The sequence below is a fragment of the Bombus vosnesenskii genome, unplaced genomic scaffold (genome assembly GCF_011952255.1).
Source record: "Bombus vosnesenskii isolate JDL3184/JDL3185 unplaced genomic scaffold, Bvos_JDL3184-5_v1.1 scf7180000013276, whole genome shotgun sequence".
NCBI classification, from domain to species: Eukaryota; Metazoa; Arthropoda; class Insecta; order Hymenoptera; family Apidae; genus Bombus; species Bombus vosnesenskii.
In genome coordinates, this window is record NW_022882934.1 from 937,324 (window position 1) to 963,302 (window position 25,979).

A 25,979-nucleotide genomic window follows, 5' to 3' on the forward strand; every position below is an offset into this window, starting at 1 on the left:
TTCTTCTTTCTTCCAGATAGAAGGTATATTGTCAATAATTACTTCAATGACTTGCTATAATTATACATATTTATAGGTGTAGCAATCGGTATTTCATAATTCATCCATCAAGGGCCAACACTTTATTTGCAATTTTTTCAGTTTAAAAACAATGTTATTATTTCTTTTCTTGGAAATATGTTTTTCTCGTTAATACAAGTATATTTCCATTAATGCTCATTTTAAACGTTCCACATGCATACGATTATGAGACCAACATTTGAAGACCACTGTTGATAAACTTAATTTAATAAACTCTTAGATAGATGACTGGTTGAGGAATAAAAAAAGAATCCCAAAAATATACTTCTTGATATTTGTAAATTTCCTTTACTAGTAAATAAAATGAATATTTATTTTCGCTATCCAAGTATCAAAATAATGGTTTACAATATCATTGTAACAACGATACTGCTATATACAGTGTAAGTTGACATGCTGCTTGATTATTTGACAAATACCATATGGACAGCGTGAATGGATAGTAGTGGATGATACGGCGAGGTAGAGGTAGAGGCAGGATGCAAAAGAGATATGTGCTTCCAGCGTGAGTGCTGTTTCGTGTATGCACGAGTAAATCCGCAGGTGGAGAGTAAATATATTCTACGATCGTGGCAAAGCTATAGGCACAAAGGTTATATAGTTGCCTGTTTTTCGTTATTCGTTTATTGCAAAACATCCATGCTCCCCACTTTGCTCAAGCGGATTTATCGACATCGTTAGTCCCGGCGCGTTTAAAGAAATTTGAGGAAAACAAGAATCTCATGCGCTTGACTGATCCTTGTTTCAGCAAGCAAAGTCGTTTAATAAATTAATTAGCTATAAGTTATACTAAATTATCGGAAATCCTTATTATCAACGAAGTATGCTATTTATTTATTATCGTTTAGGTATTTGAAAGATATTCGAAAGGAATATTGGAAATAATTTGTTCTTTGATAATTATAATGACTAGACGAAATATAGCGAGATATATTTCATCATAGAGAGTGTTAAAAGGAAGAATCTGAGATTTTTAGGACTGAAGTATGGCAATGTGTATTCAGATCAGTAGATATTGAATTCTAATTTTGTTGTATAAAAATGTTTAATGTAAGCATGACTAATTGTCAGTATTTCAAAGTCATAGACTCTTATACTATAACGTTATATATTACATTAAATAATACAAAAATATATAGCAGATAATATTCTTCTGTAAGATAAAGTTAATTGCCCGATTAAAAATATATAAACGGATTTAATCACTCGTTTATCGTCGATAACATCATAATAGACAAATAAAGAAACCTTTTAAGACAGTAACCATAGAGTAAAAGATCGATTAATTATAATAGACTTAAGCATATGATTTACAATTGAAACGTCAACATATTAGGTTGTCCGAAAAGTTTCATTCGTTTCATAAGATAATAATAGATGAACAAGAATTTCTGTTTTATATTATTTTATCGAATTAGGTATGATCTAGTTCGTTATATTTCTATTACTATGTTCGTGCATAATTCAATAAACTAATATAAAACAAGAAACATTGTGCGTCTATTATTTCCTTATAAAACGAAAGAAACTTTTCGGACAACCTAATATATAACACTTTCGATTTATCACAGTAACATCGTCCATAAATACAAAGTGCGCGCACAATACGAATCGCGTAATTAAACATTTACAAGCGTTTTGAATCCCTCGTGAGTTCTCATTTATTCGTGTTCCAATGCTTCCATAGATCAGCTACGATTATCGCGATAGTGTCAGTATCAACTCGGTTTACAGACGACTGTTCCATTTTGGAAATGTATTGTTCGGATATCGGTGGAATGTTTCAAAATTGAATGAAGCCGCTTCCGAAGAAGCAAAGAAAAGAGGCTGTAGAAGGTTTTCGGCCCATAGAAAGGGCAAAGGCCTTTTAATGGTGCTAAAATAATGGAGTATCGTCGGCGGGGTACCTGGTAGCATAGAACCCACGAATGGACACTGTTCGACGTTCCTGGATGCTCGAGAGATGCGTTTTACCCCGGAGTGCTGTTCCGTGTATGCACGAGTAAATCCGCAGGTGGAGGGTAAACATCGCCCTCGGTGATCGCGGCTGGGAAGGTCTGCTCGGGACCAGCCATCCCTTATTCCGCTGCCGTTTTCAAAGGTTGGCGCCCTTTTTCGTCGTCTCGTCTGTTTGCACGTCTACCAGCCTCTTTCGTTTTCTCGTGTGTGCATTCACGTGTGCTTCATTGATACTCTATCCCCCTATCGTGAGCGAGTTCTGTTTCCATTGAACCTGCCGCGCGTCGTTGTCTCGGGATTATCGTTCTGTTCTCGAGCTTCATAGGGTGGTATAATCTGCCCGTTCGGGGCTAAGACTTCTCTATCGGTCCTGTACTTGACATTTGTCCTAGTCTGAGCAGACTACACCGATTGAGAATTGCGGTAAGAGTATCGTTTCATCGGAAGAATAAACGAAAAGGATACAAAGGGTTAGAAAGTGTGTAAAATTGGTTGATATAATTGTGGCTTGTGTAAGATACGATAGAGGTTTGAATTCTTTATCGAAGGGATTTATGTTTTTCTTTTTATTTTATTAGCATCATTGAATTGAATTAAAGCTATTACTTAGGCAATATACTATTGATCATTTCTTAAGAATGTGGAATATATTTATATTGGTATCATTGCAGTGTATCATGAACATATTCAAACCACGATAGATCTTACTTTAATAGCTAATTTATGGAAGAATAATAGCTCTAATTATTTCATTGTGTCACTCGTCTTTCATAATAAAATTAGAGAGAAGCGTAAAATAGATCGAGAAAAATTTCATATTTAATATCATATAGCTTTTCCCATAATGATCTTGATATCATGTAAACCATTCATCACGAGGAACCTTCATTTTATTTAATTTCACGTTAATTTGTCGACTTCCTACAAAATCATTCTTAATCTGATTTCGTATTATGCATACAAAGTGTTCATAGTAGTTTAAAGAGGTTTACCAGAAAGAGAAGTTTATATTTCCAGATTATTTTATTGGATACAGTGAAACAAATCCGTAGATGGAGGATAAAGAATCATGTTGACCGTGACCGTGGGCGGTTTAAGCTCGTGAGCTATTGCTATTTCAAAGGTTGGAGTATTTTTCGACGTATGTTTACCCGTTGGTATCCCTTCTTGTTTCTTCTCAATGTGGCGCCCTTGGAAAAGAGAAATGAAAAGGGCGGGGAAGGAAGATCGTGGCTTCCATCATGAACGTTAATGCCTACATCGTTGGATAGGCTTTTGATGTAAACGTGCCTGCGTGCTCGAAGAGCCACGAAGAGGATCTTCAACGATGAGTTTTCCACCATGAAAATGCTCGTGAAGTTCCTGCATCGAATATTCGGGATACGATCGCAAAAGAACTGTGCTCACAATTTTAAGACCGGGTTAGTAAGTCTTTGAGTGCAGGAAAGCGTATAGGAAAGTATGTTTGACAAGCACGTATAACGAAACTCTAGTATTCAGAATATTGATGACGTAGAAGCAAATGCTTGCGTTAAGTAATTTTTATTGTACATGTATCCTTCACATAGAAGACTGCTATTGTAGATACAAATCAATTTTATGGACGAATAAACAATTTGAATCAATTGGTAAACGATTCGATCAAAATTAATGCGAATTGGGTTGTAAAAGCTATACCTTTCATATATCCCTTGAATAAATAGAACTGAAGTCGAAGACTTCAAATACGCCATAGGGGTAAAATCTTGAAGACAGTGCAATAATAACGTGTCAGAACCAGAAGAGAAAACAATACACGTGCTGTAATCTCCATTATTCGACGATATATTGTCAGCTTTCCATGCGATGTCTTCAAGTAAGTACACGAATTATATCTTATAGCTTATATCCTGTACCTTTAGTTACGTTTTGACATTTTCCTATATTTTTTTTTATAACAGATTGCAAAAATGAATAGACAGAACATTAGGTATATGTAAATAACCGTAACATTAAATATGTATACACATACGTACATTATTGTACATATATCTTTCGAAACGCACTGTTTTCTTGCTTGCGCGTATTTTCTTTTAGAAACGAGAAATCTACAAGTTTCCATGGAGACTGATTGCGACTAGTAGTTTCACTTCCGTCTATTTTCAAATGTCGTATATATCAGTTCGGAGGCTATCGAGTGTCAAGAACCGATATTCGATGGGTTCTATCAACCGAAACCCATCTATCCATGGTTGCACAATGTGCTCCGCCCATTCCATTAATTTCTGCAACACGTCTAGCACCCTTCGTCATTACTATGTTACTCCCTTGCTCCATCAGTCGCTTCGATTATGTAACAAGGTTATTCGAAAACAGTACGAATTGATATACAAGATCCTAATGTAGTAGATGTGTCGTTTGAAACATGTTGAAGAAACTAATAGATTACGCTATAGTGAATATTAATGATCGAACTATTCATTCCCTATCGTGTTGTGTCTAGACAAATCTTTAGACAGAGATTGACACTTTTGATAATCTAAATTATTCTATCTTAATTTGATCTAAATTGTTTGGTGAGTGCATTTAATAACTTAGGTTCCATATGAAATTCATAATTACAGATAATTGACAATAAGTCGGAAAGACAAGTATTCTTACTTCCACTTATTGTAAACTGATTGTTAATTATACTATTGTGAAGAACAGTGCCTTATATATATGTATTCTTGTTACAGTCGTTTTAATGTTCTTCGTAATATGATAAAAGAAACCAATTACGCGATTCGATTATATTGTCCTTTTAACACAGATAAATTCTGATTAATAACTCTACATTGGCTTATTGGCTTATATTTAATAACTTGTTACATTAGCACGAATAAGTAAAAAATCATGTGGAATGTTAAGGTCAATTGTTTGTATATATGTATGTAATTACACTCATTAAAACACCGTAAGCTTTGTCAATTTGTATGGAAAGATTCTTCAAGAATTAAATTTTTATAAGCACTTTGATCATATTTAATATTGCTGTATATTTTCACAGGTACATACACATGCACTTATCAAGTATTTTGTGCTGTATTTTATGTTCGAATTATTAACAAACTAGAGTTTTTAACTCTCGAATTTTCTACATATAATGACAATAAAAAATTAATATTTATAACAACAGCAAAATATTTTTATGAACATTTAGGTCTTGTATCCGAGAATAATAGAATCATTGTCAGATTTGAGATGATTAATCAATATTTAGTGTTTATATACGAATATATAAATTCAAATCAAACCAAGTATTTATTAATAAATACATTATACATATATATATGATATATATGGATTAAACAAAATCTTCCTTTATCGATGTACCCGTTTATGTTTATTACATAAATACAATATGCATGCACGATAGATGGTTATGTTTGGATTTAAGATACTTAAAATTGCACAAATTTATTACCGCATCAGAAATTTCCACTTTCACGAGTTTCGCATTAACACGTACTAATGAGTACCATCGCGTGTTCGTTCGCAGCGAAACGGGAATTCCAACCGATTCATAAACTAACGAGGTTGAATTATTCCTTCTTGCATCGTTCACAAAGTTTTCTAGCCGAAATCGTGGAACGGAGAGGCGGACAAAATTTCACCGGTTCTATAATTCTGCATTCTCATTTACACAGTTAAACAGAATTATTTTGCTTTCTGCGGATGTTTCAGGAGTACGAAATATATATACGTGTACGCGTTACAAGGATGAAATTGTATTAAAAAGTCGTATTGCATCGAGTAACAGAAGTCTGAAATAAGCATCATTTATATTCATACTGCGATGTTTAATATCTCATCTGAAATGTTTCGAACTATCTTTATAGTGGAAGTTATGTATAGTATCACGTAATATCAGCGAACTTTACTTGGAACGAGTACAAATTATTCATTTGAGAACAGATACGTACGTACGAAAGAATTATTATTATTCAGAAGTTTTGATTTGACATTTTTGATTATCGGATCATTTTGAAGTGGAAATATTACACGATTAAATGTTTTTTTTTATTACTATTTCTTATAAATTATTTCTTATAAATAAATTGTTATTAACTATTGATACTCTACTTTGCCTTGCTACTTACACACAGTTATACAATGTACACGGTTCGCCCATATCAAATTACATATATTTCATAAGATCCTTTCTGAAAATATGATATTTGATCGTTACGAACATCGTTTAGCTAAGTTGATTCCTTTGACGCAAGAAAAGCCCAGGTAAGTGTTATCACCGGAAAAATTCCCGTTCTTTCTGCGGAGTACCCGTTTGATCCCTTTTTTCGTTTCTCTTTGTAACTTTATTTGCCTTAAAACGTTCGACGGGTATAAAGAGGGACGTTCCTACCGGCATATATAAATCTGGTCGCTTGTTACGATTGTTACTGTTTTATCTTCATCATTTTCTCTCGGTGCCTTCGTTTCTTCTTGACTTACTCTGCAAAACGTTCTCTTCACCCTGTTGCTTGTTAGCTGTACGCTACGTATACGACGTCCTGAATTGCTAAACCGTGATATTTTTATTTCGGCGAGCGTGGGATACTTTTACGCGACGAGAATTCGAAATCCATTTTCGCTTATATTCAAGTATTCCTTTATCATTTGATTCTAGATTCCGTCGACTGAACCAAGTCTTCGTAAGAATATCGATAGATATTCTCCGGTGGACGTCTCTTCTAAATGATATACAGTTTCATACACGGTTCGTTTATGTGTATATGCGTATACGCGTTGTTAAATTGATATGGATTCGTCTATACAAGGCAAGTGTCCTTCCTTTGTGTGCAAGAAGGATGGTGTTCGAATACAAATTATGAGGCACACGATAAACGATATAAAACGCGGTTTAATAATTTATCAGTGCGTGCACTGTCGCTCACAAGTAGGTGGACACTTTGATCGATTTGTATCAACGATATATAAATGCTACAAAACAGAAATTATACGAATTAATGGGAAATTAATGATTAAAAGTAACGTTTCCTAAAGATATTGCATATACCGTATGAAATATAAATTGTTTCGCGATTTGTCGAAGCGTTAACCGGCATTTAATAACACGATGGTATATTTACTCATTTGGAAGAAACATTTCTATTTCATATAAATGCTTATGAGTTGCACGTGACTCGCGAGTTCTAAATCAAATGAGCGTTTTCACGACGATGGTTTCAAACATATGACAAAAATTCATATATTAAATTACATATATTACAAATATAATATTTTCCTGTAGTCGGTGCATGTTAAAACGAAATTTATATTATCATAAAGCGTCCATTTATCCTATGAATCAAATTGTATTTCTCCTTCGCTGCGCTGAAACTATTGCGAGTTTCAGTACGTATCTGATAAAGTGCCATCCCGAAAACTTTATTAATCTTCATTACCTTTAACCACTGAATTATCACGAGAACATTGTTATTGATCGAAATTCAATTGATCTTCGAGTGAACTCGATTTAAAGCAAAAAGCTAGGCTGACGTTCCCGACGTTCCTGTTCGCCGAACTGTACTATCCTCGCATGATTAACTTAAGCGTGGTTGGTGGCACGAACTTTAGCACGGTGACTCTAAGACCCACTGCAACAAGTTTCCATTTGCTTTAATCACCTTACGCGGGCACGTTCACTCGCTAATACTCCGTAAACTTTCCCCCGTATATTTTGGCTGGTTATATTAAGGTCGACGATTATTTCTCCACAGGGAAAACTCTTTGGCGGGCTCGAACGAGACTCTATTATATTAGTTGGTTTTACATTTCTAATATAATCGTAACAGTTTATCGTAGTTTGTGTAATAACTGCGACTAGGGTTACTATCCTCTTTGTTGATATTTATACATATACGATATATGAGAATGTGGAAATGAAATATGTGAAATAGTCGTTTTCACAGACATGTTGCACGAGTCAAAGTTACTTTCTCCAGACTTGTTGCTAATTATCAGACTATTGAACTTACATATTACAATTCTTTTTAAATGATTGCTCGTTCACGTATTAGAAAAAAAAAGAAGGAAAAATAATATTTAAAGCAATATATTCCAATCTTTATTTTTATACAATTATTGAAATAAAGTATACTATGGTAAGCTTTTTTAAATCCGCTTGTATTTCAAGCTACTTTTAAAAATATCTGTATAGATAAATTTCCAATATATGAAATATATTTATTTTTTATTGCGCCAAAAAGCTTTCAGTCGTGTTAAAGGTTGATGTTCCTTGGTACATGCCATACTTTTCATCATATTATATTTACGTCATCGTAATAATTTTCATCTACCTATCAATTTAATAAAGTTAAACAGTTATTTAATTAAATATGTATATCGTAACTATATGAGACTTTCAGTTTGACGAGAACTGATTGATCTTTAAATAACGGCGAACGGGAACGTGAAAATTTATATGATGGAGTCAAATTTGGAGCCAATTCGCTGTTTTGGTGCAACAGTTTCGTTCGCGTTCATCGTTATCGTCATCGATTGTTGCACAGCTATTCGTCGTGTCATTAATCAACGCCGCTCGAAATTGCATACGAAGCAAATGGTAATTGAAGGGTAATTTCAGCTTTCTGTATAAATCAAAGTCACAATAATCTATGGTAATTACTATCAATCGCCAGTGGTTTCGTAGTTTCATGCACAGCCGAGCACTCAACTGTCGCTTCCGTTACGTTTAACATTCAACCATATTTATACTCTCAAGTTTTCGTCCTAAACAACGTTATTGACCATTAAGTACATATTGACTTTTCCATTAGCTGATCATAATCTTGTATTACGATAATATAAATTAAATGCCTTTGTTTGGAAAATATTGGTTTAGTAATGTACACTTAAATATTATGCACTATGCTTAATATGTGCATAATAATTTACGTATCTAAGATATGCTTAATTTACAACAAGAGGCATATAAGTAGAAAAATTTTGTTTTCATAGGTCGCGTCAAACATATACCATTTAATGCTATATTATGTTGTGAAATGAAATATTCGCCCTACTATAATTAGCATTTAAAAAACTCGTAACGTCTCAGACAAAAATTTATATGAAATATTGTACAAACAAAAAAATAATTTTTGTTAATTTGTCAGAAGTAATTGTACCTATTTACACGTTAGTACCTGTTACAAATACAGAGTACGTATTCATACTATTAGCCTCCAATGTATCCAAAGAATTTTTACAAGAATTTAAAAATAAATAAATATAATACAAAAATACAATATGAAGAATCTCTTTAACATAATAACCAATGCTAATCAGGACTGAAATAATACCTTATCTTCTATTGCTAATTTGTCGCAAACAAATATATCCATTTCATTCTATTTCTTCCTTAATATTTCCTTAAAATATGCATAAATTCAAGGAAATGAAACGCGATTAAAATGACCAATAGCGGTAGAATGAGATGCCCAAAATTCTAACGTGTTAATCTATTTATCATTTTGCACTACTTAGTATCCCATATGTCTGTCATATTTGTCCAATAATTCATCGTCCGTATGATTAAACCCACTATTACTTATCAAAGGAAGAACGAATAGGAAATTTATGTAAAAATAAACGAAGATTCGCGATTCCGCTTGATCAGCTTACCTGCAGGATGTTTGTAAATCTCGGGCGATGCGAAGCAGTGTGTTTTGCAGTAGTCGTGAGATGCGTGCTTGTGATATATGGTCAGGCAGTATCAATATTACCGGCGTGTTACGAGTTATACCAATTCTGTTGCGTCGAGTATCTGGCGAACATTGTACATTGCACATCGGGTAGCGTGTAGCGATAATCTCTCCTTTTGGAAGTACGTGCGCACGCACACTGATAGGAATGTGAATTTGTTCTCCGTTTTCCTCCGCGATTCCCCATCGAAAATTGATGGTGGTGCTTTCAAAAATTAAATCACTGCGACTACGAGATGATATAGGAGATACGTAAGATTTATCTTCCACCTTGTCAGTTGAAATTCATTGAATTTGTATTTCAGTGAAACGTAGACTTTTATCAGATCTGGGCACATTTGAAATTACACTATCATGCTTTATTCTTTGTACGGTAATTATTTCAGCCATTTGAAATAAAATAACTTGCTTCTTGAAGTTATTCTTCGTATATGTAACATCGTTTTAAACGTGCCGAGGTTTGGTTTAGTTTTAAAAAATTTGTGTAGTATATTAAATAAAAAAATACATATATGAAAATTAAACGGCCATTAACATTAAAAAGATTAATCTACAAAATATATAGCTAAATATATTGTACACTGATGATTTCAATCGAATTGATATAATAAAAATAAGTTACATATAAGCAGTATACAATTTCGTTCTTATATCCAGAGGATTTAATATTCTCTGACAGCAGCAGCATGATTCTCGCAATTACAAAAGTAAAAAAGTTTAGAAAACAGCATCGTTAGAAAATTAAGCTGTTAACCATAAATAAAATGTTAAAATGTTAACCATAAATGATGTAATCTACGAATGTGTTAAAGATATTTAAATAACGATATAAATATAAATAACTACGCCTGTGCAATGTACGTTATTTCGCACAATTAGGCGCGTTATTGCAGTTACGTTGCTGTTTTACGCGAGCAATTATATCTAGATATAAGTAGCAACGCTCGAGCGGACAACGAAAAAAAAAAAAAAAAAAGAAAAAAGGACGATAAAAGTCAGTGCTGGTATGAAAATTAAGTTCATTATAATAGCGGCTCGCATTTTGTCTAGCGTAAAAAAACCGTTCTATCGAGTTATTCTAGCGGCGCTTCTTGCATTAAGAAGAGATCGCGAGGGGCGGTGAAAGTAAGGATTTTTTCAGGTAGAAAATTAAAGCGAGAGCTTAGGAGAAGCCCTGGAAATAAAACACTAATTCGTTGGATCGATGCGTTCTCTAGAGTTCGTGAACTGGAGAGACCGAGAGAACACGAAGGGTAGCATTCAAGGGGAGAGATGTACGCGGGGGTGGTACACGTCCGACTAACTTCAAAATATTAGTGGCAGAGATGCGCCAGGGATTATGCACCCCTTCCCCAATTAAAACTCGGAAAATAATAGAAAGATAACTTACGGAAGAATTATTCGCGTTCTGTTTCCTTCGTTCTACTATTGAAATTGTGCGTGTGCAATAACGCGCGTTACAAGAATTCGATCAATTATAATTTTCCTACTTGTCTCTTTAAAAGATGTTACTTCTCATAGAAAAGAACAGCAAAGGAGAAAGTTCCGGTTTAAAAAATTCTATTGTCACTCGTATAGTGTTATAACAAATTTATCATTTCTTGAAATCACGATGATAAAATAACGATACAGATATACCATATGAATTAGTAATAAAAATTACATTTTACACGCAGCTTTTACAATTGATTTCACCAATGGACCAGTTTAAGGAATTCGATCATCAGAGAGACACGTGGAAGAAACGAAGGAATTCGTGAGCCCGAAGACAGCGTTTAGCCACTGACCCCGAGATCAAAAGGGTGACTTTTTAGCGGACGGAATCTTAAAGTCGACTTAAAAGGGTGGAACCCACACAAAGTGTCGTAAGAATTATCGAACTCGAGGTTCAAGAACGCGGAAAATTTGGCTTCTCGCTAAGCGACTGCGATTTCATCTTGGTTTTCAACCCCTGGGACTTTCTCTTTCGTTCTCTATTCTTCGTGCCATGGCCTCTGCTTCCCTTACTTTCTATCCAACCGTGCTGCTTTACCCCCTTAGCCGTTCAACCCCTTTGACAGACACTCTTCTAAGAAGTTCTTGCGTTTGTAAACGGAAAGACGACCAGCACGTGGCATCTATACGTATACCTGCGTCTTTTACCTACCCTCTTGGTATATACGCGATTTTTAACCCCTCGTACAAGACTCCCTTCCCTTTCGTTTCTCTCTCAATCACCTCTTAATGCACACCCCTGTCATGTTTACTTCAATCCGTAATGCTCGCCAGTCCTTTCGAGACTCGAACGAACAAATTCCTTCCCCTTTCACATAACATATGACATTTATCGACCGTATACGCGTCACTTAATTCGTTGCATCATTGATATGATTTTTCGCGACACGAAGCGACGTGGCGTTACACTGGCGTTGCTTATGCGTCGCTCTCGCTGGGTGATACGTTCGCAGAAAGTGCTCGTCAGTCTTTATTTATCTCACTCGTTTGCGTATATTGTCGTCAATGAGCAGGAACATGTATATTACATAAACGAGATTATATACTGCGAGATTTGAGATGGTGTATCGTACATACTGATTTACATTGCATCTTAACAAATAATTTTCTTCGTTAACTGAAGGTAAAAAGATTTTGTGTAGGTATTACCTATACTTTAACATAATTTGTATGTGATAGAAAAATAAACGAACTATTGGTATACCTCATATTTTCTACTCGGAAATTCGATATTGTAAAGATCGCTTTGAAAATGACTAATCTGGGTAAATTGTAGATCGTAGCCAGTAACTTTTACATTTGGAACAATTCAGATCAATCACAGATCAATTTTTGTATATTCTTTCATTTTTCTAATTACTTGAAACTTATAAAATCGTGCTTTATTAAACAAATTTTTGTAAAGATATTCTTTGTATTTTTTTTATTGGTATTATCAACAACAATAAAACTACGACGTTTCAAACGATTTTTACGAATCACGTATTTTCTACAAACGCAAAAAAGTGCGCAAGAATTTGTAAATTACCCTGATGTTTTAGCAAATTAAGCGACTAATTCTTAAATCTTTGTTCTAGAACTAACGCTATTGAAAATTTGTTCTATACTTGTAACAATAGGCGATAATAGAAAATTATTATCGCAATATTCGAGAATTTCAAAATAACAGAATATCCAAGAATACCCCATATAAAAATTTGCTTCGATTGATATAACTTTTAGTAATTATTAATGAACATTCCGTAAGAGTATTTTCAGGTCAGAAACTTTGCGTAAATCCTCTTTCGATAATATCCCGATTGATAATGTCAGTGGCGACTTGTTACTTTTACCTACTTTGAAACTTTCGTTAAATATCGTACCGATTACTTTTGGAATATTCGCCGGGAGCTTATGCGCTCTGAAAAAACTCAACACTACAAATTCCGAGCCATATCTACATTCTACAAAATCGCGTAACATTGCCGACAAAAAATATTGAAAGTTATTTACAACGATCACCATTACTCTTCGTACATTCGATACCAACAGTTTCATATCTTTTCGACTGGTTCATGTCATGGCAGCTCCTAATTTAGTACAGGTACGAATCTCGCGATTCTTGAGAGCTGACGTGCACAAAAAAAAAAAAAGAAAGAAAAAAGGAAACGTAAACCAATCAATAACGTCAAAGATAACTCCCATACGGGCGAAACAGCACATAGGGGAAAAAGAACAGATAGAATTATTGGGAAGGAGAGAGAGAGAGAGAGTCTCTAGATAGAGCACATAAAATCATGCTCTGTGTCAGGAAGGATTTTCCTGGTGGTAGTCGCAAGGGATAACCAGAGAAGTGAGCAGGTTATGGTCCGAAGATCCCTATCGGTTTCTAGCTTCTTCGAGGATGGGTTAAGAGTGGAAGAGTTTCACACGGAGGAAGGGAACGAAGACGAAGAAGTTGAAGAAGGAAAGTGGTAGGTAGAAATTGCGAGGAAAAGCTGGATGGGGATAACGTGGAGAATCGGCGAATGCCTGCGGCTGAGCACTCACTTATAGCTTTTCCGAGCCCCTGGGTGTCGTATCTTTGTCAGTGGTGTCTCCGACACTACGTCACGCTAGTTTATGGCGTCTAAAGTCCCGAAAAAGGCCACTACGGTTCCCCTCGATTCGCGATTAAAGTATTGCTGGCCAGTACCGCGATGCGACGTATTCTCTGCCAAATTGTTAATATATCACATCGTTATCGGACCACTTTGCGCTTCCACTAACGATTTTCTAAATGCCAAGTGCTGAAATGTATTAGTCTGGCGAAACTTACGTTCCCCGATGCACAGGCAAATATTTTTCCTTATAATTTAGTCGCGAAAATATACTCGTTGTATTTAATACTTCATTGTATTTAATTCAATATATTTGACACGTACGGAACTCTGTCAATCGTATCTCAATCACCTGTCCCAAGTGCAGTACGAAAAGAGCATAACGTAACTTCATCAAACACCAAATTCACTGAACATGCTACAAAAAGAAGACCCTTACAAAGAAATTCTAACCTTTGCGAAGGACATATTGTCTGTAATTATAATTACTGTCTGTAATTATTATTACTATAGATAAGTGTTCACGTAGATCTCTAGTACGTATCACGTACTGTACATCAGTGTTTTAGATAACTTAACAAGCTTGTAATTAATAAAAAAAAGTATTATTTTAGAAAATGCAAAAGATCATTTCTATCGAAAACAAATACACTCGTAGTTTAGTTGTGTGATTAGTAACTTATTGTTAGTGAAAAGTTCCATAATTTACATAATTTTATTTAATCCTTCGATCCATCAGCGGACAGCGGGTGATACGTGCAACTTCTTTTTGTTTCGAACGTACTCGAGATGTTTTGTAATACAAATCTCGCTATCCTCTCTTCTTCTTCATTAGCGGTAAGATCTCGGAAACAGGCCAAATGTACGCTTAGCAGTCAGAGCTCGATATTGCAGCGATCAGGCAAGGCAAATTTCAAGAAATGCAAAAACATCGTTTCATTTTGTAGTAATTGTAACATTTACGACATACATAATAGTTTCCTATATACAGTAAAAAAATTACGGCTTCTCAAACGTTTCAAAATTATCTCACTGTTGGGTTACACTTGATCCTGTAGCCGACGTGCGTGGGAGTACCACGACGTCCATCGTTCGAGGATTAAACAGCTTACTCATTATTAAGAACTTCTACAAGTTGCTCCACATAGTATCCTGTTATAACGAGGGTGAGTTACTGAAAGTTGTAAACACGAAATAAACGACGTAAGTAAACAAGGAGATTCTTGAACATAATTTGCAACTGCTCAATTAACTAAATTTTCCATGCAACACTTAGCTGTATAATGGAATGAACAAAGCTCTGAGGAAATGTGGTGCTGTTGTTTCTAAAATCCACGTACTGGACATAGAAATCTACAAACTCGAGGTGCAAACTCCTTTTGCAACAGTATGAACAGTTTAATCGCGTAAGCTCGCTTGATGTCTCGTGATGAGCGACGAAATCGCTAGCACCAGGTGAGCATTGTTAACTCCTCCTCACGCGTCCGACACTTTAAATCCATCGAAATCCTGCCTAAGGTTTAGGGATTGTCCGTTCATCTTGTTCTGCTTCTCAGCTTCCCGGATTTCGTTTTCTATTTCCTCGCATCGCGCCGTGTCGTATTCTTTAATCCAACGTTCTGTATCTAACCGTGATTGCAAGTGTTTCCTTCGTGTCAATGAATTCGCACGTAGGTAACGATGCATTTCGTTGATTGCTTTTGGGGAAAAATAAATGTTTCAAGAAGCACTTCCTTCTTTCTTTAGAAACTAGTTTCTTAGTTTCTAATGGTTATAAATGAACAGGAATGTTTAATTTTCTGTCATTTCGTTTGCGTTCTCGTACACTTTACTCGATGCCAATGGTTATTGTACGAACATGTTATATTTTTTATATTTTTATTGTAGAAATGGATACGTTTTAGCGACTAGTTATATAATAATGTTAGAGAGAATTTGGTCATTAGTTTACCTATTTGTATATCTGATTGTTTGATTATTGAATAATAAAGTAATTAAATTCGGTTTATACCGAAGTTGTAAATATATGACGATTAAAAACTGAAGGCAAATTGTATACAGTAAATATTTTTACAGTTTTATAGGTCTATGTGAATTTTCCGCATTTCTATGCGACGAAAGAAAACTTCAAACGAAATAGGTTGCAATTAATTTTACAATTGCACTGTTACTATTATACTATCCTACTTTTGTAAGTAGTTTTCCTACGTTTTTGATACAGAACTCCTTAAATAACAAAACTCCACGACGTTCCACATTTACAGAGGTTATTATTAAGGAATAAAATTGTTCCAGGTTTATCAAAATTAAGCACGAATACGTTCGAGCGGCGGTGTATGTAAAAAAATATTTATCGCTTTGGAAAAACTAGAAATTTTTATAAACGTTCTCCACTAAATAATCGTACACTGATGAAACATAGATTTCCAACTAGAGCGTATAAAATACAATAAAATAAAATTCACTTGGATGAAAAATAGTTAAAAATGCAATTCGATCGATCCTTTAATCCCCCTATTTTCCTCTCGGTTAGAGTAAATCACTGAATGTTCCAAAGCTTTGCGTCTTTAAATCTTCCTATCCGATACTTTTGAACACCATTCGAATGGATTTTAATCCGGAAAAATTACATTTGACGACCGCGCGTTCAAAACATTTCTGTAAACCGTATTACAATATCAAAGCAACAATTGATCATCAATGGACAGACGGGAAGATTTCAATTGAAAGCGGCTCGTTGTCTCGTTACAGAAAAATTTCGCTCGACTGTGCGGCGTCTATTTTTTAGCGGTCGTTAACTCCATTTGCCCCTGTAGCAGGGTGCTCGAAAGTTCGTCTCTGATGTCCGTCAGAGAAATGCGTACGTATAATACGCGCCGAGAGAAGAAGAGCGATGGCAACGGCGTAGAAAGCAAATGGCTAAGGAGAGGAAACGAGAGGGACAATGTCGCATTATTAAAGCGCCGCGCCACGCTCCTTTCGTTTCGGCTCGCAATTAATTGAAGCTGCTGTCGGGACCACGTGAAATAATTACGGAACACGCGGGAGACTCCGAGTAGAACGTCGCGTCGTCCGTTCTTGCCTGATGAAGAAGAGAAGTTAGGCCCTCACTCTGTTGCCTATGCTGCAGTAATCCTCGTTACAATGAAACAACGCTGACAATGAAACCTCTTGACCTTAAGTTGCAATTTGGTTCATATAGCGACGAAAATGTTTTCATTTCTGTTCCTTTGTTTTAAGAATTACCTTAAGCGATGCTCGATGTATTATTTAATGTTTGCGGCAATTGGAAATTTTCTGTCTTATATAGTGTTTAATATGAATGAAGTAATAAATGCAGATCTGGTACGTTTAATTTTCATTTACGTAAAATGCATTTGGATACGCGTGGTATCTTTGTTCGTGATATTTTATTTTCGTACATATTTATGAATTTTTTTTTAGACATTTTTATTTTTTTATACGTTATAATGACGTTTTTATAATTTATACGTTATAATCACCGATGTTATTTGTGATTAAAAACTATGTGGTAATTAATGCAGATTGTATATATTTGTCAGAAATTTTTGAACTGTTAATGCTACCTTTACAGTCGCGTCATTCCTCACATTTTTGTTTAACTCAAATATTATTAAATATTATGCACTTTTGCAGGAAAAAATTGGATGAAGTTTCTATGAAATAGAGCAAAATTGTGTTAGACATATCGGATGTCACTAGACTCTGGATGTTTCTGAAAAATTATAGGATTTATATTATGAAATTATGGAAAATTTCAATGCAGAAATATGTACAAAGTATTCACAATAAATTATTCATAATAATATTTAAATGAAGAAATGAATAGGAAGAAAATAGAAAAGAGAAAATTTGAATCTAGACAATCTGTCTAGATTTCGGTTCTTTATTTGTTCGCAAAAATAATTGTATTATAGTTTAATTTATATTCGAAGATGTACGTTCCAAATTCCCTAATAAAATAAATATTATTAAATTAATAAATACGCCATAGACATTTTAATAAGAAATCAACGAATTTTTTAATTTAATTAATCGAATTTATTTCAGAAGAATTTTTTCTCAAGATAATTCGAAAGATAGCAAGAAATTGTTTAAACGAATAAATTAGAAATGAATCTTAAAACATTGTTAATTCACGTTGAATAACGATGTAACAGAATTCATGATGAAATTACATTTACTCACTCCCGTGTCCCATACTGTTGACAATCCCATAAAGGCAACACATCAAAGACTAAACTTTGTTTTATGGTGTATTATGTAAAGTAGCTTGGTTTTGCTGAAATGAAATGGAGCTTCGTAACTTTATCATATTATATCATCGTTGAAAGTTAATTAAAACGTGTGGAAAAGTTCACGAATACGCATGTGAATGTTCAGTTAGTCTTCTAAAGGATTAATTATATCATATGAAAGCAAAATTATGAAAATTAGTTCATAGAGGCAGCGTAAATATCTGAATATTTTAATAATTTTCTCTCTAAACGTTTCGAATAATTTTATTGCCCAATTTCCATACGATCTATTTTTATTACATCGACGTTACGTTTTCTATGTAATTTAATTACATTAGCATAAAACACTATCGCTTCATAATTTTAGAAATAAGCCTCAAACGACATTTTTGTACACGTACTTTTTTCATCGTTTTGATGTCTGGTCTCGACCTATAAATATCCCTCACATATTTTGTGACACCCTGTATATGTATATACATCGCATTATACGACCACCCGTAATAACTCTTTATTCATTGATTTTATAAAAAAAAAATATTTCAAATGAAATTTAATGTATTTGAGTAGATTTAGCGGATAAATGTACTTTGATTTTTTTTCCCTTTATATATCCTAAAACATCAATTTAATCAATTGTAGATAATTTAGAAAGAGCGTTAAGAGATAATATTTATTACAAAACGAGAGCCTAATATAATACAACAAAAGTTTAATATCGCACATACCATTGTATATAATGAAATAATATTTCTATGCAGTTGCACGAATCTTCGCAATGAATTCTTTAATTACGTCACATTTTTCTCAGCACGAACGAACAATGTACTTTCAACGTAACATTGTATGTAGAATGAATGGGAAGGGTAACGTGTCAAGCAAGAAAGCCTTCGCGAAAGTAATTAAAATAATTGTGTTTTTGCGGCGATATTTCTCGTAACTAGCTTCTAATCGGAAACAAAAAGGAGGAAAATGACACGAAGAAGAAGAAGAAGAAGAAGCATAAGAAGAAAGAAGTTGTTGCTGTAACAATTTTAAATTATAAAGTCTACAGCGTAGGATTAATCGCATTATAAATTGATATGCAATTCTTCATAGTAATACAACTATATCCATCAATGGACAGAAACTACGAGGTCATCTTTGCAGAACGTTTCATCGATCACGTTTAGTCGTATAAATCTGACTTAGAAACTTCCCCTTGAACAGGACATCAGAGAAATATTTTTAAAACTACTTAGTGACTCAGAGTCTGTTCATCATCATCTTCCTCCTCTTCTCTGCTATCCTTCTTTTAGAGATTCTCATTCACAACGATGTCCGTTAACGTTCTTCAAAACTTCGGACTTTCAGAATAATCAAACGGCGGTATTGCACGGAAAAATTATACCGCGGGAAAATTTTCGCTTCGCGGTATGCATAATCGCGATACGAAGCCGCGAGCGACGAAATTCACTGCAATTCGTCCGTTTGTTCAGATTAAACTTATCAGGCCCGGACTTATAATGCCGAAAATCCACTTAACGTTGCATTTCGACTAAATATCACGTATAATTATTTCGTTTAAAATTCACAGCTTTCGAATTCGTGTTCCAGTAATGTGGAATGTTATAATGTACGTACACCTGCAACTTCGGTTGCGTCACGCTTTCTAGCCGAAGGACAATAGAACTGGGAAAGCAGAGAATCACTTTATTTCCCATTCTATCGTACTGTCATGGAGAAAATATTGTCAGAGGTAAAAAGTTATCGACGAAGATACCGATGGAATATCAAGTTTCGTGTACGATATCAAATCAAAAGTAGGTTTTCAGTTTTTCGATAAAGGGACGCGAAGGGAAAATAACTCAGGTAAAGAGGGTGGATTTACTTCTTAAAATATTCGAAATATTTATAGGAACGTTTGGACGGCAGGATTAATAGATATAAATATTCTTTCGTTTACTTCTATCGGCTGGAAGTGGCTATAGGACAAAATGCTATCGATAAATCGGCTCGCGAATAGGACGAAACTTTCGCAAACGTTCGACGAAACAAACAGATGGGGGGATAAAATGGAGGAGTTTAAGCACCCCTACGCGGACGGTCCTTTCCTTTCGTATTCTTTTCTCTGGAGAGTATGAAATGCAGACTGTTTACAGACAATCTGTTAAAAAGTTTTACATGCAAACAGGGGCATCCGAGAGTGCTTTCGTCTGCCAGTTGTGTAAGAACGAAACTCTTGCTGTAGGCAAAGAACATTCTTCTCAAGACTTCTCGCCATTATGGAAATAACGATTATGCAATAATACGTACGCGTTTCGATAAACTTTTCCTCTTGGTACTTCCACCGTGGGGATACTATCTCAGACGTCATTAAAAGACTGCGAATGCGATACTGGAAAATATTTATATTATTTCATATCATATGTGAAACATCGCGAGTATATCACGACGATGACTGAGTTTCCGAAGCTTGCTTCTCTGCATACATTACAGTAGAATTGCAAGAAAATTGATAATATTGACGACCGGATAATTATTCACTGAACATCGTACGTAGAGTGATAACTGCAAAAGATATGGAAAAGATAGCAGCAATTTTCGTCGGATAATATCGAACTTAGATGAAGCGAGTATTGTATTATTGAAATTAGGCATAAAAATTTCTGTCATAACTTGTAAGGCATCAAATTGTTTTTACAGTGGCTACAAAAAGTATTTGCACATATCCTTAGTTTGCAAAGAAGCATTTCCTTATTTGGTTTCACGTTTCATTTTCTTTGTATTCATATGAAAGTACCATGAAATAGTAGGAAATTTGATACTTGGGCTTTCATAATTAATTAGTATGTAAATACGATAATATACAATGGTAAATATAAATGAGAAATATTTTTTGTAGTCACAATATATAATGTAAAGTATAACAACTTTAATTGCAAGACATCGATCAATGATCTCGACTATTTGATAGCAGTTTGATTGTAGATAATTCCACAGGTTTCTTTTAAATACACTTTATTTTCAGAAATTTATATAGTTAATAAATTTGAGTAAATAAACTATGACCAAATTTGATCCAGATAATTTCGCCAATTTTATCCCGGAAATTATTTTTGTTTACATATTTCCTAATACGAAAGCCTATATTTTGCAGATTTATTACTAATTTAATTGATAAATTAAATATACAAGCAACTACAGCAACGAACACGTAATTAATATAGTTAGTTAAATACCAAGTTTGTTGTGGTTTCAAAACTATTAGCTCTTTGTTAATTGTATAATATGCAGAGAGAATACACTCGTACGATATTTAAGTAACTTACAATATGATAACTTATATATCTTTTGCCTCATATTAAGACTATCTAATAGTATCCTTATACTTTAATACGTAAATTTAATCATATTTTAAATTTAATCATATTTTCATTTGTTTAATTTCAATCTTCGTACGAAAGATAATACACATCTCTTATGGTCTCGATTCAATTTTCAGTTGTTCTTATAGCGTAATATCTTTTATTACATAAAGTAGCAGATATTCATTTCCACTTTCAGTTATAAATAACCACAATCTCGCAATAAGCATTTACAAACTTCATACTTTTCTATTAAGCATCTGTGAACTTCTCTTCAGCAGAACTTCATAATTTTTAGAGGTAGGTACCGGTGTCTCGTAAATTTTTCGCCCTTTTCAATTTTATCGTCGATTCTTCTTTTTTCAGTTCTTAAGTAAAGACCTCATACTCTTCAAAAACTTTTATATTCGCGAGATGAATTGTGGAACATTCTTTTCGTCTTGGAACGGAAACGTACAAAGAAAAGGCTCTAACCGAGCTCGTGAATGAAGATGAGAAACGTACATTGCTCAAAACTTGTAACCATTACAAGAAGCCATCCCACGTAAAAGATGGAACGAGAGATTATGTGTCTCCCCTTTGCCTCCAGCCTTGATACGTCCCTGGACGAGCACGCTGCTGTCCTTGGAACTTCCTTTGGTCCCGGGAGAGGAAAGCTTCCGAGGGAAATCCGGACTTCCCATCCGCGACTACAGACGACCCAACTTCTTCGTGGCTTGTGATGTTTTTAAGCTTATACTTTATGAAAGAACATCTACCATCCACGGGAAAAAGAAAACGTTAAACAAAGTTAATACTGCTTTCTTGTTGCGGGAGGCAACGTATAATAATCAAATCTTAGAGTAACCACATTTCAAGTTGAATTTGACGAACTTTTAAATCGTTTCATCTGGGTTTGTATGAACTGTTGAATCGTTTAATATGCGAACGTTAATGATTTGTAACTGATAACTTCAAATGTTTATAAAAATTCGACACCGTTTTAAAAGACACAAATATAGACTTATCGTCTATAAGATTTCAAGTTGCTTTTAAGAGAGTTCATCTAAACTATTTCACGTAATATGAAGTAATTTTATGGTTGCTTACTTATGTACGTATATACTTTGCGAATTCAAATACTGACAATAACAAGAGCTTTAATCATTCTGGTTGTTGAATAGAGAAAGCATAAGAAATGACTCAAACTTTGCTCCAATTATAATTATAATTCTTTGATAACATTGGTACTTATATCGTTAAAAAATCATACAAGCGTTAAAGAGATACATTAAATGGGGATAAAAATATCACTTCTTACATTTTCAAAATATAGGTACATATATATATGTCAGAGACATATATATATTAATTTATACATTAATTATTAATTAATTAATTTATACATATTTATATTAATTCTCATATCAAAATATATTAATCATCAACGAACTTTATATGTGTAAAATATATCGACATTCTTATCATTTTTAGAGATAAGCTGTAACTATACTTTTTGATAATATACGTATATACATGTGTTACAATTGAACTAAAATATTCTTTCAAGCATAGTCGATTATCTTTGTTCACATTATGCATATAAAGATATATTTCATAATTATTAGCTTTTAACTTTTTTTTTATTTATTTAGATAAATTCTTTGTTTCTAAGTAACCTCCTTCGAGAAGTCTAATAAACGGAAGCTTTGATTTGTCAATTTTCACTCGTCGATTTAACGTAAATGTAGGAAATCAGAAAGACGATCAATGGGGGAAACGAATTGGGTACTGCGTGACTGAGAACCGCAAACCCTATTTAGGGCTGGGAAGAACCTTTATGAGAGTGACACGCACGATTTCCTGCTGAGTTTCGTGTCACGTAAGTTGCGTAACAGGTGGCATAGAGTGACAGAAGGAAAAGCTGGCTTCTTAGAAAGGAAAAAAAACAACTCCCATTCACTTATATTAGAAAAGTTATCACCCCGGACATCGAAGGAAATTGAATCACTCAATGATGAAATGTCACCTACCAAGCACGATACGGCGTTGAGAAAGAAACTTTCTCATTTCCTGGATGTCTGTTTTTGAAATGATTGAACATGAATCGCTCGAGGAAGAAAGAATATTACTTTGTCGTATCTTTCTCTCGATACGATGAAAATGAATATTCATCAACTTGTAGTAATAATAAAATTGTGCTGCCATCGACGATAATTCTTCGGGAAGCACGGCAATGACTATTTCAATGCACCTAACCCAATAATCGATAGGGGTAGAAACGCATTAAATTTTACGAAGCACGAAACGTCGATTAGAGATGGTCGGAAGAAGTGGGCGGGCAAAGTGAATGGAATAAAATTTTCATCGGACCGCCCTTGCAACTATGAAAATAGGCCTTCCGGGCATGTCTCTTTTTCTTTCCTCGGAATTTTCTCTTCGACGGGTGACACGAAAAAACTTCTTAAAACTTTCGTGTTCCGCCGCATCATGGGAGGCTACAGACTGGGCGGTCTGGAAAGTCAGAAGTTCGGGGCCACGAGGAAAAACAGAAACAGAAAAAGGACAACGGACAGCCGAGAGAGAAACAAGGATTATCAATCAGAATGACAGTGATATAGAAAAGAGCTAAGCCACATTAGTCTCCGCCCGGTGGATTCATTCGCGCTGCCAATCACGCCGCCACTTTGAAATCTCTGGGGAACCCTAGCAACCGTATCTTTCGCAATTTTCATTCGAGGACGACGGAATCGAAAATATTGTCTCAATGTACGTAACACGGGCCATCCTTGAACCGAACGTATACCAAAAATAGATAACTTTTCTTTAGTGGACAGATAGTTTCGCAAACGCGTAGTTATTTTAATCCTTTACGTTAGAACTTAAAACTTCCTTTTAAACAAAATTCATTCATATTACACGTATAGAAATATATTTCGAAATTGTTAGTTTTTTAATTTTTCCAAATTATTTCGATAAAATCTTTGTTCCTAAATAACCGCCACTTTTAAAACACGATAATAATAAAATATTGTTCCTAATTATTTAATAGAAGATTCAAATTTTCAATATTTGACTTAAACATAAATTTTCGTTATCCGTCGTTTAGTTTCCAGCAGCGAGTTCTGATGAATCATTATGTTAGGTATCATCTACAATTATATGTATCATTATACAGGGTGGTTGGTAACTGGTGATACAAGCGGAAAGGGGGTGATTCTATGCGAAAAAAAGTCGAAAATATAGAATAAAAATTTTCTTTTTTTTTTTAATTTTTCCATCGAGACAACGATCTACAGTGAGATCCGTTATAACGTACCGCACGCGTACCGAGCGAAAATTCAAAGTCGATTTTCTCGAAAACAAAGCCTCGAACGAAAAATTTTTATTCTATATTTTCGACTTCTTTTTTCGCGTAGAATCACCCTCTGTCCGCTTGTACCACCAGTTACCAACCACCCTATATATATCATCGCACATGTGCATGCGATTAATTAAGTTGGTGAATATTCATAAATTCATAATAACAAATAACTGGGTGGCATATTGTAAATTGTAGGTTTAATGTTACAACGATACACATACGCTACGAACATAATGAGATCGTGGCTATTTCAACGTGATGTCAAATGATAAATTAGAATATTTACATTACGCTCGTAGATTCGTTTTTGCAGACCGTGTTTGAACAAGCAATGACGTCAAATGAAATTAAACCATCTGCCGATATATCGTCGAAATATAACGTTCGCGTTATCGATCGGTGCAAGGCCGATGAAAAGGTCTAACGAAGGTGGGCTAATTAATTGCCAGCGATATCGGCGGGTATATTTCATCAAATCAAATTCACATAAATATATCTACCACCAGAAAAATGATGAACTACGAAAGTAACAATAAATTCGAGCAATTTTTTTGCACGTTTTATATATCCAGGATTCCTGTTAATTTTATAATTATACATATGATCTAAACTTATATTCCAAATCTTTAAATTTGTATTACGATTTCACAGATTATTTAAAACGCGAAATTTGTACGTTATTTGTACGAAATTTAACGTTTCAATAATCTTGTTTTAATAATCTTGTTTTTTTACGAATAACGAAAAGTGTTATTATCCATGCACAAGAATGTATTTTTGTTGTTGTAAATTCAATAATAAAAACGAAGGAACGTCAACATGATGGGTTTTTTAATTTAATCAGCCATTGGAGAAATTCAACGTTTTATACAAGGTGACCCAGATTCTGACGCCCAAGCATTGTTAGTATATTTAAATAAGAAAAAAAATGTTATATAAACATAGGTCGTTTAAACCTTTATTAAAAAAGTGACGAGAAAAATATGAAATACGATGGGAACAGTAGCGGACTCACGGTTATTGCGACATAATGTAGGGATACATCAGCGATACTTACGTTTAGTCTGTCTATGCAAAGGTAACTAATTCTCCATCTCAAAATGTCCACCGTTCTTACAATAGAGAATCGACAATGGCCGAAAATAGAATTTATTACCCAGCGAATTTCATTTCTATTCCATTCCATTTCAGTA

The 25,979-nt window shown here is 34.3% G+C and overlaps 1 protein-coding gene across 5 annotated transcripts in view; it reads right to left on the minus strand.

The window, feature by feature from the left end:
• LOC117231953 (tensin-1-like) overlaps window positions 1–25,979 on the minus strand; it is a 277,151-nt gene that overhangs the window by 98,817 nt on the left and 152,355 nt on the right. The window lies entirely within an intron of this gene.